The 18776-nt window shown below is 39.9% G+C and overlaps 1 protein-coding gene and 1 long non-coding RNA gene across 2 annotated transcripts in view; one reads left to right on the top strand and one right to left on the bottom strand.

Annotated features, from left to right (window-relative positions):
* The window catches only part of LOC139357790 (WW domain-binding protein 11-like), a 94748-nt gene that overhangs the window by 37420 nt on the left and 38552 nt on the right, over positions 1-18776 (top strand). The window lies entirely within an intron of this gene.
* LOC105479815 (uncharacterized) overlaps positions 2370-18776 on the bottom strand; it is a 42050-nt gene continuing 25643 nt past the window's right edge. The window contains exon 4 of the long non-coding RNA XR_986086.3: positions 2370-3030. This is a non-coding gene — a long non-coding RNA (uncharacterized lncRNA). The remainder of the gene's footprint in view (positions 3031-18776) is intronic.

Genomic DNA, 18776 nt, shown 5'->3' with positions numbered 1-18776 from the left:
GTTTATTTCCTCATCAATTCAACACATGCAAAATACTGACTAGATGCAAAATGGGGAATGCTAAAATGCATGGACTATGCTCTCAGGAAGCCTGAAGTCTGGCTAGGGGTAATGATAATGTATCAACATTGGTTCATTAGTGGGAACAAATGTACTACAGTAATGCAAGGTGTTATCAGTCGGGGAAGTGGTGATGGTAGGGGGGTGTTACAGGAACTCTGTCCTATCTTTGCAACTTTTCTGTAAATCTAAAAGTATTCTAAAATTAAAAGTTTATTTTTAAAAACCTGGTTAGGGAAACAGTTGGGTACACAAATAGAAACACATCCATCCTTGTTGCCTGGTTTATAGAAATAAAACCAGGCCTGCATAATAGGCAGCTTCCTAAGTGAAATGATTGTTTTATGAACTTCAGAAGCACAAAACTGGATTAATCACAGTTCTGATTCATGTTAATAGTGTGTCATGAATCAAGGGCTATGACTGGCCCATTGGTTTTTACATAAACCTCACTTCCTTTATTTACATTGTATGCGTTATAATAATACAAGAAACCACTTATAACCCCACCTCTCAACCCAAAAGCCAAAAACTCTCCATGACATATATCAACCTACCTGTTCCATCCCATACCAGCTCCCAACATTCTTCTCAGTAGTAACTATTCTTTTAAATTTTGTTTTTATCATACTTTGCTCTTCTTTATATTTTATTACACATTTGCCTGGGCCTCAACAGTATACTACTTTTATTTGTTTTGAATGTATTATATGCTGTCTTCTAGGACTTGTTCTTTTGGCTCAATACTATATTGCTGAGGTTGATCAATAATGTTGTGATCATACTCTATTCATTTTCACCATTGTGTAACACTCAATAGCAGGAATATACCACAATTTATTTAACCATGTTTATCAGTGGTTTAATAAATTGTTGCTATTACAAATGGATTGTGCCATAAACATTTTTTATGTGTGTTCTGGTAAACATATGCTAATGTTTTCATTGAACTAGAGATTTACAAGATTTAATAATCTTAAAACTGCCTAAGAATTAAAGCTTGACAGTTCACTTACAGAAATTATGTTAAGCGTGTCTGGGGAAGAGCATATAATACAAATTCTTCACTACTGAAGCAAAGGAAAATATGAATTATACACTAATTTCACATCAGTTAGGATTTGATTTGTCTATAACATAAAACCCAAATTAATCATTCCTTAAACATATATGTTGCTCTCATGTAAAACATCTAGAGATGAGAAGTCTAAGGCCAGTTTGGCAAGGTCTGCAGGATTGTCATGGACCTAGACCTCTTTCAGCTTTTCAGTTTGCCATCCCTAGGGTGTGACTTTTATCCTTCTGGTCCAAAAGGGTTGCTCAACTTCTAGTCATTATATCTGCCTCCCCATCAGCAAGAAGGAGAAAAGAAAGGAAAGAGAGTGCATCTTCCATTCAAGGACACTTTCAACAAATTGCAAATGACATTTCTAATTGCATCCTATTAACCAGAAGGTGGACACACGACTCTTGCTAATTTCAAGGGAGGCTGGAAAACGTAGTCTTTATTCTGGTCATCTTGTATTCAGCTAAAAAGCAAGGGTCCTATTACCTAAATGAATGGGAAAATAGACTTTGAAAGCAGTTAATAGTCTCAGAGAATTATTACAGCTAAAGTGAAAGCAGAAAAGAAACCAACCCATCAAGGCCTTATTTTGAGAAGTAGAAAGAAAAACTAAACACTGATGATATCACCACCCAATCATGACCACTGTTAACTTGTTGAGATGTATTTTTCCAGACTTTTTCATCCATATAAAAAACTATATTATGTTTCCAGTATAGCCACAATAATACCTATATCTATATCAATATATTCACATGTATTAGTCTGCTTTCAAGCTGCTAATAAAGATATGCCCGAGACTGGGTAATTTATACAGGAAAGAGGTTTTATGGACTTACAGTTCTACATGGCTAGGGATGCCTCACAATTATGGCAGAAGGCAAAGAGGAGCAAGTCAACGTCTTACATGGATGGCAGCAGGCAAATACAGAGTTTGTACAGGGAAACTCCCATTTTTAAAACCATCAGATCTCGTGAGGCTTATTCACTATCCTGAGAACAGCAGGGAAAAGACTTGCCCCCATGATTCAATTACCTCCCACCAGCTTCCTCCCACAACACGTGGGAATTCACGATGAGATTTGGGTGGGGACACAGTCAAACCATATCACCACACATTACTTTTAAAGGGAAAATGTAGATTAGTGCAGTCAAAGGGAAAGATAGCTGGGTTGTTTTCCTCCCTCCTTAAATTCTTAATAAACTTCATGGGAAATGCAACATTGGAGCAACTAGAGAAAAGAGGAGAATGTGGTCCATAATTGAATGCTGATATTTCTCGGGGTGCTAAATGCAAAATATTAATAACTTTAGCTGCATACAGGATGCTCTGGAATAAAGATTTAGAGGTGAATTTAAAAGAAAATAATTAGTCATCCCAGGAAACCGCAGGCATGTCTTCAATGGGGATGGTAAAATACTCTGTGGACAGAAAAATTAATGGGCACAAGAACATTGGGGAAAGCCAGACGAATGGGGTTTTCCAGATCACTGGTTAAAAAGAGTTACAAGTATCAATAACTATTTACCCCGAAGTACACGCCTTACCAGATGAGCACATGCTAGGCTCTCTGTTCTCTGTTTAAAAGTCTCCTAGATAGTGAACCAACATGGCATATGACCTTTGATTAAGAAAAAGGACTATTATACAGAGCTGCAAATTCACCCAACAAGCACTAGGACTTACCCCCTGTCAGGTACTTGAGTACAAAAAAAGAACAAACCATGGTCCTCATCTTCATGGAGACTGTAGTATAGTAAGGCAGACAAGTGCCTATAAAGATGAATTGACTGGGTACTGTGGCTCATGCTTGTAAGTCTAGCATTTTGGGAGGCTGTGGTGGGTGGATTTCTTGAGCCTGGGAGTTGGAGATCAGCCTGCACAACATGACGAAACCCCATCTCTTAAAAAAAAAAAAAAAAAAAAAAAAAAAAAAAAAAGATGAATTGATGTTTACTATGTGCCAGACACTGTACTAAGCACTTTACATGCAATGTCTGATTTGGCATTTATGACAATCTATTCTTACCCTCATTTGACAGATCAAGAAAATGAAGCTTGTAGGTCAGGTAATTTGATTGAGGTCACAAGGCTAGTAAGAATCTATGTCACATCTGTCGAGTCACCATTCTGGGCCACTGAGCTAAACTATCTTACAGCTCAAGGGATCAGTGCTATAATAGAAGTCTGTACAAAATTCTGAAGGAACACAGAAAAAGCATCAAATATCTGCCAGGGGAACATTTATTCAGTAGTGTCTTAGGCTGTTCAAGAGGCTATAACAAAATACTATATGCTGAGTGGTTTATAAATAACAGAAATTTATTGCTTGTAATTCTGGAGGCTAGAAGTCCAGAGTAAAGGTGCTAGCAGATCTTACACCTGATGAGAACCCACTTTCTCATAGAAAGGCCATCTTCTCATTGTAACCTCACATGGTAGAAGGGGTGGGAATCTCTCTGGAGCCTTTTTCATAAGGGCATGAATTCCATTCATGAGCATTCATTCTGCCCTCATGACCTAATCACCTCTCAAAGGCCCTGCCTCCAAATACCCTCACCTTGGGTATTAGGTTTCAAAATGTGAATTCTGGGATGGCGGGGGGTGCGCATAAATGTTCAAAGCACACAAAGTAGCATAAAGATAAGAAAATATGAAGTATAAATATAATGTCAGTGAGTGTTAAAATAAAGATCAATGTGAGCATTAATAAATGAATGGAAAAGATAAGATTTCTTCCACAGAGCCCATTAAACCTGAATTTTATAAGCAGCCTTTCTTACTGTTTTTGGCTACACAGTTCAATTCTATATCATCTAATGCCTTTATCCTGTTTTAGTAGTTACTTTTCTATTATTGACACTTTCACTTTTTATCAAGCCATTTTCTCTCTTTTTTTTTTTTTTTTTTTTGAGATGAGATCTCATTCTGCCACCCAAACTTGACTGCAATGGCACAATCTTTGTTCATTACAGCCTTGACCTCATAGGCTCAAGGGATCCTCCTGCCTCAGCCTTCTGAGTAGCTGGGACTACAGGCATGCCACCACACCCAGCTAATTTTCTTTTTTGATATTTTTTGTAAAGACAGGGCTTTGTTATGTTGCCTAAGCTGGTCTTGAGCTCATGGGCTCAAACAATCTGCTCACCTTGGCCTCCCAAAGTGCTCGGATTACAGGCACGAGGCACCATGCCCAGCCTCAAGCTGTTTTCTCCATATACACTGCCTTTGTATAATTATCAGCTCATAGACAGCAAAATGAAACATGTGTGATCTCTTAAAAAAAAATCACTGACTAGGGTATATTCTAGCATACTTGGCACTTAGTATATGCTTGAGTTGAAGTGATATCCATTTATGTAAAATTGATTCAGAGTAGTATTTATCAGAGATCAGCAGAGAAGATCCAACATATGGAAAATTGGAGTTTATAAAGAATAAAAAAAAAATTAAAACAGAACTAATATTTAAAATTATAATTATCTAATAAAAATGTGTAGAAATAAAAGAATACCTGAATCTATCCATTGAAAGGAAGATACAGAGTTGAGTAAGAAGACTAGGCAAAGGTCAGATCATGTAGGTCCTTGTAGGCCACTGTGAGAAATTTAAACTTCAGTCTAAATGCAATGAAAATCCTTTGGAGGACTTCAATCAGAAGCACCAGCCTGGGCAATAGGGTGAGACCCCAATCTCTAAAAATTAAAAATAAAAAAAATAGCCAGGCACAGTGTGTTTTCCTGTAGTCCCAGTTACTAGGGAAGATGAGGCAGGAGGATTGCTTGAGCCCAGTAGTTCAAGGTGAGGCTGCCTGGGTGACAGGGATTTTCTCTCTTAAAGAAAAAAAGGAAGCACCATTGTTTACACAAAACAGAGAAGTAGAAATGTGTGTGGACTTGAAAAAAAACTAAATGTGAGAATGAAGAAATGGTTTTATTTCACAACGCAAAGCCTTTCCACTTCCACTTTAATAATGGCAACAGAGAATTGTGCACACTCCTTCCATTTATCAAAATTCTCCCCATAAAGAGACTAACTTTATGCAAACTTTTTGGCATGAAAATGTTGGGGACTAAGAACAGCAAGCAATTTGTGGATTAAAGATATAAAATTAGCACTAGAATTGTTGAGATAAGCCTGGTTTATCCTGGCCAGATGATAAGTATGGGAAGTGGCTGGGTAATCAGAAACTAGTTGTCAAGTTAGAACAAGAGCTCCAAAAATATAACTCAGGATTGGGGATGAGAGGGTGTGAGGAGGAAAATTCAGAAAACAAAGCTCAGGAGAAAGCCAGAACAATTTACACTGAGTATATCCTGGGAAATCAAAGGAAAAAAAAGTCTATTAAAGGGAAGGGCGGTAGAAATGAGATCAGAGAAAAAAAACAATCAGAAAGATCAAAGAAAATCTGGTGCTTTCCGTCCAAATCTGTACCTTCATGAGTAAAGAAATATTAGGGGCTTCCCTGTCAAATGTTTCATTTTAACTTCACTGTTTATCTTATCTCTCTTTTAATTTTTTTTAATTCTTAAGTTTTTACCCTCTGTACCAAAATTATATGTGATTTTCTTCAAGATTAAAACAGTTACATGGATTGTTTTTGTTTTGACAACATGGGATATTAAGCTAATTTGAAAGAACTCTCACTACAAGTATACTAAAATGCTTTATAAAATAATACAAAAATTTAATTACATAGTCAAGATTGAGAGAAAGAAAGGAAAAAAGAAAAAAAAAGGAAACCACAAATGCCAAAAACAAAGAGTGATCTAAATTAGTGCAGTAAATCCAATTATGCTGTAGTAAACTGGAAAAGTGGATATTTTTTATGCCTCTAAGCTATAGAAATCCCCAAACTGGTCCAGGATCCATAAAATTTCTTAAGCCCTAGCAAGAGAAAATGTGAAACATCAAAGTAGAGTGACACTCACAGTTCAGGGCACTAAGATGAAGGAAAAAGAACACCTTCTTCAAAAGTTCATAAAATATAAAAGAGATGAATCAATGAACCAGGACGAGGGAGAGCTCCTATGCACAACAATAGGAAGAATTAGTATCCTAAGAACTAGCTATAACAGCAAATCGGAAGGAGACTACTTACTACCCTAAATATCTATTTAGGTTACAGTTATTAAGGAGTTGACATCAAATTTTAAAACTTCTGCTCTGTAACTTCTGTGAGGATGATTAAAAGATAAGCCACAGATTGGGAGAAAATATTTGCAAACCACATATCCAACAAAGGACTTGTATCTAGAACATGTAGGAACTCTCAAAACTCAACAGTAAAAAATAATAAAATAAAATAAAAATCTAATTTTAAAATGGGCAAAAGATATGACCATATATTTCATGTGAAAATAAATACAGGGCTGGGTGCGGTGGCTCATACCTGTAATCCCAACACTTTGGGAGGCCAAGGTGGGTGGATCACCTGCGGTCAGGAGTTCAAGGCCAGCCTGGCCAAAATGGTGAAACCCCATCTCTACTAAAAATACAAAAATTAGCTGGGCGTGTTGGTGCGCACCTGTAGTCCCAGCTACTTGGGAGGCTGAGGTGGGAGAATCACTTGAACCCGGGAGGCAGAGGTTGCAGTGAGCTGAGATGGCGCCACTGCACTCCAACCTGGGCGACAGAGTGAGACTCCATCTCTAAACAAACAAATAAATGGAGTAAACTATCAATACATAGAACTTGAATGGATCTCTAGGGAATTATGCTGACTGAAAAAAACCAATCTCCACAGGTTATATGCTGTATTATTCCACTCATATAACATTCTTGAAATAACAAAATCATAGAAGTAGAGAGCAGATTAGTGGTTGCCAAGGGTTGGGGATAAGGTGGAAGCATGAGGTAAATGCTTGTGGTTCTAAAGAGGCAGCATGCGGGAGCCTTGTGGTGATAGAACAATTCTGTATCTTGATTGTGGTGGTGGTTACACAAAGGTATCCATGTGGCTGGGCTTGGTGGCTCACCTTTGGGAGGTAGAGGTCTTGAGCCCAGGAGCCCAGGAGTTTGAGACTAGCCAGGGTAACATGGTGAAACCCTGTCTCTACAAAAAGTACAAAATAATTAGCCAGGTGTGGTGGCATGCACCTGTAGTCCTACCTACTCAGGAGGCTAAGGCAGGAGGATTGCTTGAACTGGGGAGGTCAAGGCTACAGTGAACCATGATCATGCCACAGCATTCCATCCTGGGTGACAGAGCGAGACCCTGTCTCAAAAAAAAGAAACAAACAAAAAAACCACCAAAGTTATACATGCAATAAAATTTCTTAAAACTGCACACACATACATACACACATAAACATGCCTATAATCCCAGAGCTTTGGGAGGCCGAGGTGGGTGGATCATGAGGTCAGGAGATCGAGACCACCCTGGCCAATACGGTGATATCCCGTCTCTACTAAAAATACAAAAAATTAGCCAGGCATGGTGGCATGTGTCTGTAGTCCCAGCTACTTGGGAGGCTGAGGCAGGAGAATCACTTAAAACTGGGAGGCAGCCGGGCGCGGTGGCTCACGCCTGTAATCCCAGCACTTTGGGAGGCCGAGGCGGGCGGATCACGAGGTCAGGAGATCGAGACCATCCTGGCTAACACGGTGAAACCCCGTCTCTACTAAAAATGCAAAAAATTAGCCGGGCGAGGCGGCGGGCACCTGTAGTCCCAGCTACTCGGGAGGCTGAGGCAGGGGAATGGCGTGAACCCGGGAGGCGGAGCTTGCAGTGAGCCGAGATCGCGCCATTGCACTCCAGCCTGGGCGACTAAGCGAGACTCTGTCTCAAAAAAAAAAAAAAAAAAAAAAAAAAAAAAACTGGGAGGCAGAGGTTGCAGTGAGCTGAGATGATGCCACTGTACTCCAGCCTGGGGGACAGAGTGAAACTCCGTTTCAAAAAAAAAAAAAAATTTTGTGAAGTATGAATTAAATAAATGATTAAAGATACATAAGGAAAAAAGAAACCATACTGATAAAAACCTAGGCAGATTTTTAAAATACAGATATAACTTTAAGAAATAAAAACACTGTCACTGAAATGAAAAGTTTAAACAAGTTAAGCAGCAGGTTAGACATAGCTGAAGAGAGATTTCTTAACTGAAAAACAGATTTGAATAAATCACAGAGAATGCAGTACAAAGGGATTAAAGGGAATGGTAAATGTATAAGAAAAGTTAAGAGACACAGAGGACATAATCAGAAAATACTATATACCTCCAATAGGAGTTCCTGAAGGAGAAGACAGAGGGCTAGGCAATGTTTAAAGAAATAATAGATCAGCCGGGCGCGGTGGCTCAGGCCTGTAATCCCAGCACTTTGGGAGGCCGAGACGGGCGGATCACAAGGTCAGGAGATCGAGACCATCCTGGCTAACATGGTGAAACCCCGTCTCTACTAAAAATACAAAAAACTAGCTGGGCAAGGTGGCGGGCGCCTGTAGTCCCAGCTACTGGGAGGCTGAGGCAGGAGAATGCCGTAAACCCGGGAGGCGGAGCTTGCAGTGAGCTGAGATCCGGCCACTGCACTCCAGCCTGGGCCACAGAGCGAGACTCCGTCTCAAAAAAAAAAAAAAAAAAAAAAAGAAATAATAGATCAAACGTTTCCACACTTACAAAAAAGATCTAAGTCCTTACATTGAAAGAACAAGCTGAAACACACACATACGAATGATGGTGAAACTACAGAATATCAGAGATAAAGTCTCAAAAGCAACCAGAGACAAGACATATGACTACAAAATAATAACAATTGGACTGACAGCAGATTTCTCATCAGCAGCAACAGCATCTTAAAGACTTGATTAATATCTTCAAAGAACTAAGAGAATATAACTATTTAAGCTAAGATCATATTTATAACTAAAGGATCCTTTAAAATAAGGCTAAAATGAGAACGTTTTCAGAGAAATAAAAAATGTTTATTATTCACAGGATATCACTGGAGATCTATGAAAATCTATGAAAACTGTTTCCTCCTGGAGTACCTAAAGAAAGAAATTGAAACAAAAATGATGAAGTGAGATGCAAAAAAAGGTTGAGATAAATGGGTAAACATGTAAATTAAATATATACAAATATTGTAAAAACTATAGTAATAATATTGAAAACCAATTCAGGGTTAGAAATAATTGAAATTATAGAAACAATAGAAATTATTGACTGGTAAGTTAAATACCAATCAAGAATAAGATATCAAATGGGAAACAGGGGAGGTCAAATTTAAAGAATACAAGGGCGTGGTGGCTCATGCCTGTAACCCTAGCACTTTGAGAGGCTGACGCGGGCGGATCACTTGAGGTCAGGAGTTCGAGACCAGCCTGGCCAACAGGCTGGTCTATCAAGAGGATAGAATTCTTGAGCAACTTTAAGCATTGTTAAGGCAAATGTACATGTTAAATATTAACAATAGCAAAAAAGCCTCTAAAACTATAAATATAGAATATGTGACTTCTGAGCCGATAAAGAAGAAAAGAGGACTTAAAAGAATCAAAATAATAGATGGCAGGAAAAGAGAAAAAGAGAAGCAAATGATGAGTCTGGCAAACAGAAAATACAAAATAACTTGCTAAAATTAATACCAAGTATATCAGTGATCAAAGTAAAAGAAAAGAAATTATTTCTGTCATTTAAAAGTATACAGACTGGGCAGTGTGGCTCACACCTGTAATTGCAGAACGTTGGGAGGCCAAGGTAGGAGGATTGTTTGAGATTAGGATTCGAGGCCAGCCTGGGTAACATAGTGAGACCTGTCTCTACAATAAAAAAAATCAGCCAGGTGTGGTGGCATATGCCTGTGGTCCTAACTACTCAGGAGGCTGAGATGGGAGGATCACTGGAGCCCAGGAGGTCAAGGTTGCAGTGAGCTATGATTGCATCACTGCACTCCAGCCTGGGTGACAGAGCGAGACATTGCCTTTTTTTTTGACACAGAGTATCGCTCTGTTGCCCAGGCTGGAGTCAGTGGCACTCTCTCAGCTCACTGCAACCTCTGCCTCCCAGGTTCAAGCAATTCTCATGTCTCAGCCTCCGGAGTAGCTGGGACTGCAGGCACGCACGACCACACTCAATTAATTGTTTTGTATTTTTAGTAGAGATGGGGTTCCACCATGTTGGCCAGGCTGGTCTCGAACTCCTGGCCTTGTGATCCTCCTGCCTCAGCCTCCTAAAGTGCTGGGACTACAGGCATGAGCCACCGTGCCCGGTCTGAGACACTATCTTGAAAAAAAAAATAGTTTACAATTCTCAGATTGAATTTTAAAAACAATAATGCCCCGCCGTTTATTGATGAGAAAAAAGTGATGGAAAAAATGAGGAAAATATATATCTCTTAAAAATCAGATACACTAATATTATTATTATACAGAGTAAACATTAAAGAAAAGATATTTTTAGTGGAAAGAGTATTATTACATAATAATAAGAAAAAGAATAACTCTTTTGGTTGGGTTATTCCCAACCAAATGGGAGGCCGAGCCAGGAGAATCACTTGAGCCCTGGAGTTTGAGACCAGCCTGTGCAACATAGGAAGATCCTGTCTCTACGAATAATTTAAAAATTAGTTAGACATGGTGGCATATGCCTGTGGTCCCAGCTACTCAGGAGGCCAAGGCAGGAGGATCACTTGGGCCCAAGAGGTTGAGGCTGCAATGAGGTGTCATCATGCCACTGCGCTCCAGCCTGGGTAACAAGAACAAAACCTGGTGTCAAAAAAACTTTAAAAAAAGAAAAACAGGCTGGGCACAGTGACTCACACCTGTAATCCCAGCACTTTGGGAGGACGAGGCAGGCAGATCAAGAGGTAAAGAGATCAAGACCATCCTGGCCAACATAGTGAAACCCAGTCTCCACTAAAAATACAAAAATTTGCTGGGCTCAGGGGGCTGAGGCAGGAGAATCTCTTGAACCCAGGGGGCGGAGGTTGCAGTGAGCCGAGATCATGCACTCCAGCCTGGGCGACAGAGTGAGGCACAGTCGCAAAAAAAAAAAAAAAAAAAAAAGAAAAGAAAAAAAAGAAAAGAAAAGAAAGAAGAAAAACAGAGAATAATTCTTTTTTGTTTTTGTTTTTTTTCTTGAGATAGGGACTCTGTGTCATCCAGGCTCAAGCACAGTAGCGCAATCACAGCTCACTGCAGCCTGGACCTTCCAGGCTCAAGTGATCCTCTCGCCTCCCCCTCGCAAAGTGCTGGGATTACAGGAGTGAGCACCATGCCCAGCCTAAAAAGAATAACTACGTTTTGTTCAATACTGTTTAATTCAATGTGTCGAACAATGTCTGGGACATAACAGATGCTCAATAAATTAATGGTTGATTAGGTCATAGGGAAGATATAGACCTAACAGCATAGCCTCAAAATGTACAGAGAATAACTTGAAAAATGTCTACAGAAAAATTGATAAACCATAATTATCCTGGAAGATTTTTAACATTCTTCACACAGGAAATAATATCAAATAGATAAATTTAGTTAAAGATATAGACTATTTTGTATAACTGACTTAACAAATTCAATGGACACATATAGAACCTTACACCCAACAATTAGAGAAGGTGTAATTTTTCAAGATCATTTACAAGATCACCTAGAAAACATTTACAAATATTGACTATGAAACATATCATAAAGGAAGTCTTCACAAACACTAAATAATTTCTATAGAGATCATGTTTTCTGAGCACAATGGGATAAAGTCAGAAATAAATAACAGAAATGCGTTTTAATAATTCAGTTCTCAAAGAAAAATAATAACAAATATAAACTGCATTAAAATAAATAACTGAAAATTTTGCATATTAATCTCATAGGACAAGGAACATGTAAGGAAAATTTACTGTGTCATATGTATATATTCTGAAAAGAAGAATGAGCCAGGTGCGGTGGCTTACGCCTGTAATCCCAGCACTTTGGGAGGCCGAGGCGGGCAGATCACCTGAGGTCTGGAGTTCAAAACCAGCCTGGCCGACATGGCGAAACACGGTTTCTTTTTTTTTTTTTTTTTTTTTTGAGACGGAGTCTCGCTCTGCCGCCCAGGCTGGAGTGCAGTGGCCGGATCTCAGCTCACTGCAAGCTCCGCCTCCCGGGTTTACGCCATTCTCCGGCCTCAGCCTCCCGAGTAGCTGGGACTACAGGCGCCGCCACCTCGCCCGGCTAATTTTTTTTTTTTGTATTTTTAGTAGAGACGGGGTTTCACTGTGTTAGCCAGGATGGTCTCGATCTCCTGACCTCGTGATCCGCCCGTCTCGGCCTCCCAAAGTGCTGGGATTACAGGCTTGAGCCACCGCGCCCGGCCCACGGTTTCTATTAAATACAAAAATCAGCCGAGTGTGGTGGTGGGTGCCTGTAATCCCAGCTACTTGGGATGCCGAGGTGGGAGAATTGCTTGAACCTGGGAGGTGAAGGTTGTGGTGAAGCGAGATTGTGCCACTGCACTCCAGCCTGGGCGGCAGAGACTCCATCTCAAAAAACAAACAAACAAGCAAACAACAAAACAAAACAAAAACAACCAAAAAAGAAGGTACAAATAAACAATATTGGAAATGAAATAAAGATATAACTATGATTACAATACAAATACTTTGACCAAATTAGTGCCAATAAATTTGAAGACAAATGACATGTATTTTTAGATAAATATAAATTATAACATTTAATCAGAAATAGAAATTATTACTAGACCTATAATCATAAAAGAAATGGAGTAATTGTTAAATTTCTCACAAAGAAAACATAAAGTTCATATGATTTTATAGGAAAGTTTATTTCCAGAAAAACGAGTTCAAAGATGGAAAGTTCATTTTATGAACTAGTATATCCTTGATATCAAAGCCAATGACTGTACGAGAAAGGAAAATTGTGATTATGAATATAAATTGTAAAAACCCTAAACAAAATAATAGCAATTCAAATCCAGGAATGTGGTTATTTTTTTCAATCATGAGCAATTTGGGTTTGTCGCACAAATGCAATAATGAAATGCATAAGAAAAAAATCTGTTATTTCAGTTCAATTCATACATAAATTAAGGAAAACCATGTCATTATCTCAGAGGATACAGGAAAATCGGTCAATAACATTCTACATCTATTCATAACTTAGAAAAACACAAAACTCTAACTAGACTTAGCTAACTAGAAATAGAAGACTTTCCTAACCTGAAAAGGGGTATCTACCAAAACCTTCGGCAAACGTTGTATTCAACAGTGAAATGATGGGCTGGGCACAGTGGCTCATGCCTGTAATCTCAGCACTTTGGAAGGCCAAGGCAGGAGGATGGCTTGAGTCCAGGAGTTTGATACCAGCCTGGGCAACATAACAACATCTCATCTCTACAAAATCATTTTTTAAATGTGGCGGAGAGGTCAGGCGCAATGGCTCATGCCTGTAATCCCAGAATTTTTGGAGGCTGAAGTGGGCGCGCCTAAGGTCGGGAGTTTGAGACCAGCCTGGACAACATAGTGAAACCCCATCTCTACTTAAAATACAAAAAATCAGCTGGGTATGGCGATGCACGCCTATAATCCCAGGTACTCCGGAGGCTGAGGCAGGAGAACTGCTTGAACCCAGGGGGCAGAGGTTGCAGTGAGCCAAGATCATGCCACTGCACTCCAGCCTGGAGACAGCCTTGAGACTCTGTCTCAAGAAAAAAAAAAAAAAAAAAAAAAGATTGGCAGAGAATCGCTTGAGCCCAAGTAGTCAAGGCTGTGGTGAGCCGTGACTGCTCCACTGCACTCCAGCCTGTGTGACAGACTGTGACCCAATCTAAAAAAAAAAAAAGAAAGAAAGAAAGAAAAGAAGAAAAAAGTGAAATTTTGGAAACATTTTTAAATTCAGGGAAAAAAAAGACAAAAGTGACTGCTATCCCGACTTCCATTTAACTTTGTACTGGAGATCCAGCACAAGAATCAAACAAAATGGGTCAGAATTAGAACCACACAAATAATACTATCATAGCATGTTAATCATAATTATTTTAAAATTCCCTGTCTGATAATTCTAACATCTCGGCCATATCTGAATTCTGGTTTTGATGCTTCCTCTGTCTCTTCAAACTGTGTTTTTGCATCTTAGCAGGCCTTGTAATTGTTTGTCGTAAACCAGACATGATATTGATTAAAAGGAACTGAGGTGGACAGGCCTTTCATGTGAGGTTTTATGTTTATCTGCTTGGGAGTCAGGCTTTATTTTCTGTTTGCTGCAGCTATAGGTGTCAGAGGCTAACATTTCCTCTGGTGTCTTTGTTTCTCTCTCCCCTATCGGCTTTACATTTCCCTAGAGATTTCTTAAGTAGTGTGTAAGGCATGCCATTCTTTCAGCTGTATTCCCCTGTTACCATACAGGAGCCCTATTGCTGTGTTGGTAAGGTGTTGGAAGAAGGGATGGGTTCTGTAGACCTATGATTAGGTCTCAGACTTTTATTGAGTCTGTGCCCCGTGTCCTGACCTTCACAAGTTCTTCTCAGCTTTGTTTTCTTTTTATTCCCCCCTTAGGTGACACAGAAAGGCTAGAGGGGGCCAGAATTTAGTATTTCCTTTCCATCAGGTTAGTCAATCTCTGGTAAAACCCCAGTCAGTTAGGCCCTGGTAAAACAGTTTCTCTTGAGGGCTGGCCTTGTTGAGGAGAATGGAATGTTCTGAGAATATTTCGAAATGGTTACTTTTCCCCTCTCCCTGCCAGAAGGACAGGGGATTCATCTCCAGGGTTGACCATGAGACTGTGAAGGGCTCCTGGAAGTAAAACCCACATAAGTGTGGGGGCCACCAGGACTGAAACTTCCCGGAGCCTTTAACTCTCCGATGTGCCCACACTGAGCCTCCAACAACTCAGATGAAGCAGTAAAAATCACTGGCAAAACTTACTACATCTCAACTCTCGAGTAGATGTCTTTATTATTTTTAAATTTCTTTTATTTATTATCGTTTAATAATAATACATTATTATAATTTATTGTATTTATTATTTATAATTTATTATAAATAAATTGAATAGAGATGGGGTCTTGCTGTGTTGACCAGGCTGGTCTCAAACTCCTGGCCTCAAGTGATCCTCCCAGCTCAGCCGCCCAAAGTGTTGGGATTACAGGCGTGAGCCACCGCCCCTGGCCTCTTGAGTAAATGTCTTTTTTTTTTTTTTTTTTTTTTTGAGACAAAGTCTTACTTGTTGCCCAGGCCAGAGTGCAGTGTCAAGATCTCGGCTCACTGCAACTTCTGCCTCCTGGGTTCAAGTGATTCTCCTGCCTCAGCCTCCCGAGTAGCTGAGACTACAGGCACACTCCACCACGCCCAGCTAATCTTTGCATTTTTAGTAGAGACGGGGGTTTCACCATGTTGGCCAGCCTGGTCTCAAACTCCTGACCTCAAATGATCTGCCTGCCTTGGCCTCCCAAAGTGCTGGGATTACAGGCATGAGTCACCATACCTGGCCCATGTCTTTTTAATATTAATATTCTGTGTAATGAGATGGGAAAGACACAGAAAGCACTTTTCCATACCAAGGAATGGTGGTAGCTTCCGCAAGGAAAACCTCTTATGTATTGTTTTGGGCTATGAGCTGAACTAGCCACTTTTTCATAGAAGACCATTTTTACTTGAAAGAAAGACTGACAAACTATAGTTATCCAGACTTGAGAATTTGGCAGGCATTTTTCTCAAAAAAATGAACAAAATGAGCCTGTCACTTCAAGGAAAGCGACTGACTGCATCTGTTGCTAACGATAAATTCTGAGCTTTCAAGCAAAAATTAGATTTTTGGAAAACTTATGTCCACCACCATGAACTTGATGGTTTCCCAATTTTTAAAAACCTTTATGATTAAATCAGTGGTGCTATAAATAAATGTGGGTTTTTGATACTGTAGAATGAAATCTGTCAACATTTGTAAGACATACATAATTCAGTGAACCAATATTTTCAAAATGATCAAGAAAGATCAATAGGTTTTAACATAATAGAGTATGAGAAATACATTGATATGATTTCAGATTCCACTTTGCAACTAATCTTTAAGAAACTATTATTTGCTAACTTTTGATTTAGTTTTTTTCATAAAGAATATCCCAAATTACTGAGGCTATTAGAATACTATTCTCTTTCACAACTGCATATCTGTGTGAGGCCTGCATTTCTTCATGTACTTTAACCAGACAACATGTTGCAACACATTGAAGGTAGAGGCAGATATGAGACTTGCAGCTGACTTCTATTAACCCAGACATGAAAGAGATTTACAAAAATATAAAACAATACCCCTCTTCTCATTAACTTTCTTGGTTTGGTAAAATATAGTTTGTTTGTTTTTTTAAGAAGCATGTTATTTGTGTTAAAATATGATGGGTTTATGATTTTTAAATGAATTAATAAATAGATATTTTCACATTTCTCAGTTTTAATTTCGAACACTATAAATACCAATGGATATAATCCATGTCAACAAAAGCTACTTAGGGACCTTAATAATTTTAACAGTATAAAACGATCCCAAAAGCAAAACTTTGAGAACAATTGCCCCAAGAAAAATATCTCCAGCTGGGCTTGGTGGCTCATGCCTGTAATCCCAGCACTATGGGAGGCCGAGGCAGGAGAATCACAAGGTCAGAAGTTCGAGACCAGCCTGACCAACATGGTGAAACCCCGTCTCTACTAAATATACAAAAATTAGCCAGGCGTGGTGGTGCACGCCTGTAATCCCAGCTACTTGGGAGGCTGAGGCAGGAGAATCGCTTGAACCCGGGAGGCAGAGGTCGCAGTGAGTCGAGATTGTGCCACTGCACTCCAGCCTGAGTGACAGAGCAAGACTCCGTCTCAAAAAAAACCCCAAAACTCCCCCATCCCCCAAAAGACACATACAAGACTATTCATTGCAACAATGTTTGTGATTACCTCCCAAATTAAATTACTTAATGTCTTTCAATGAGATTATGAATACCTTTTGATATAGTCACATAATAAAATATATTTTTAAAGTTAAAAATGAATTTATTCGATTTACATGTATTGGCTGGGCGTGGTGGCTCACCCCTGTAATACCAGCATGTTGGGTGGCCAAGGTGGGTGGATCACCTGAGGTGAGGAGTTCGAGACCAGCCTGGCCAACATGGCAAAACTTTGTCTCTACTAAAAATACAAAAATTCGCCAGGCATGGTGGCATGAGCCTGTAGCCCGAGCTACTTGGGAGGCTGAGGCAGGAGAATTGCTCGAAACCAGGAGGTGGAGGTTGCAGTGAGCTGAGATCGTGCCACTGCACTCCAGCCTGGGTAACAGAGCGTGATTCTGTCCCAAAAAATAAATAAATAATTTTCAAAGATTTACATGTATTAATGTGGCTGATTCTGAAACATGGTGAGGGAAATAAAAACACTTTGCAAAAAGAGAAGTACAAAATGATACCACTTACATTTCAAAAACAGAGAGAAGGATATCTTTGTTTATAGATGCATCCGTACGTAGTAAGAATATAGGCCGGGCGTGGTGGCTCATGCCTGTAACTCCAGCACTTTGGGAGGCCGAGGCGGGTAGATCACAAGGTCAGGAGATCGAGACCATCCTGGCTAACATGGTAAAACCTCGTCTCTACTACAAATACAAAAATTAGCTGGCCATGGTGGCGTGCACCTGTGGTCCCAACTACTTGGGAGGCTGAGGCAGGAGAATCACTTGAACCCAGAAGGCGGAGGTTGCAGTGAACCAACATTGCACCACTGTACTCCAGCCTGGCAACAGAGCGAGACTCTATCTCAAAAAAAAAGAAAGAAAGAAAGAAAAAGAATATAAACCCCTGGTTGTCGTTTACCTAGAAAAATACCTACTAACCTCAGGATGGGAGTGGGGATTGGGGCCAGGGGAAGAAGGGGTAGGTTTTAATGTATACGCAAATCGTTTAGAAAAAGTTGTGAAGTAAATGTGTCACAAAGTTAATATTTACTGATCTGGGCCTTAGGTGTTGCTTCTGTTCATTTGAAATATTCCAGTATGAACATATGCTTATTTTTAAATGCCTCGGTGCATTTGCTCTCAGTTAGTAAAGAAAACTTCAACTGGCTGTTTCCCGACGGAATCCACTTTCTCCACCCCGGGCTGGACCGCCAGCTGCCCCGCTTTTTGCCGGCTGCTTGCTGACCCTAATAGATGGCTTGGGATATTTGAAGGGTAATGTCTTTTCTGTCTGCAAAGCTCTTGATCCTGGATTCTCAGTCATGGTTGCAAAGGAAATTCTCCCTCAGATTTCTTACAGAACTCCTGCAGCTGTCAGGCAGGGCAAGAAGCCAAAATACCCAGGGAACAACTTGAACAGGCATCAGCATAGTTCCCGCTCAGAGCAGGAGTCCCAACACAGAGTATCCTGTTCCTGTTCCTTTTCCTTTTGAAGCCAGAGAGCAAGCCTTTGATTTGTGTGGTGATGATTATCATGTAGCCTGCTGGGTGTACTGGGCTCTGGGAGTGGAGCTAAGAGGCACCTAACTCCCCCAGCGCTCCCCGGAGCCTCCTGAGCCCCAGTAGATAACTTCATAGTCGAGCTGAGATTGTCTTTTTGCCTTTAAATTCATACATGCAGCCCAGAGGCCACTCAGCTTCCCGGTATTTTCATTAAGAATCCCCTCAGCAGTCATTTTCAGACTTCACAGCCTCTGATAAGGAGGAAAGAGCTTGCTATTCTG

Source organism: Macaca nemestrina, chromosome 13 (genome assembly GCF_043159975.1).
Source record: "Macaca nemestrina isolate mMacNem1 chromosome 13, mMacNem.hap1, whole genome shotgun sequence".
Lineage (NCBI taxonomy): Eukaryota > Metazoa > Chordata > Mammalia > Primates > Cercopithecidae > Macaca > Macaca nemestrina.
The sequence above is the reverse complement of the archived record's forward strand: the minus strand, read 5'-3'. Positions and strand labels throughout refer to the sequence as shown.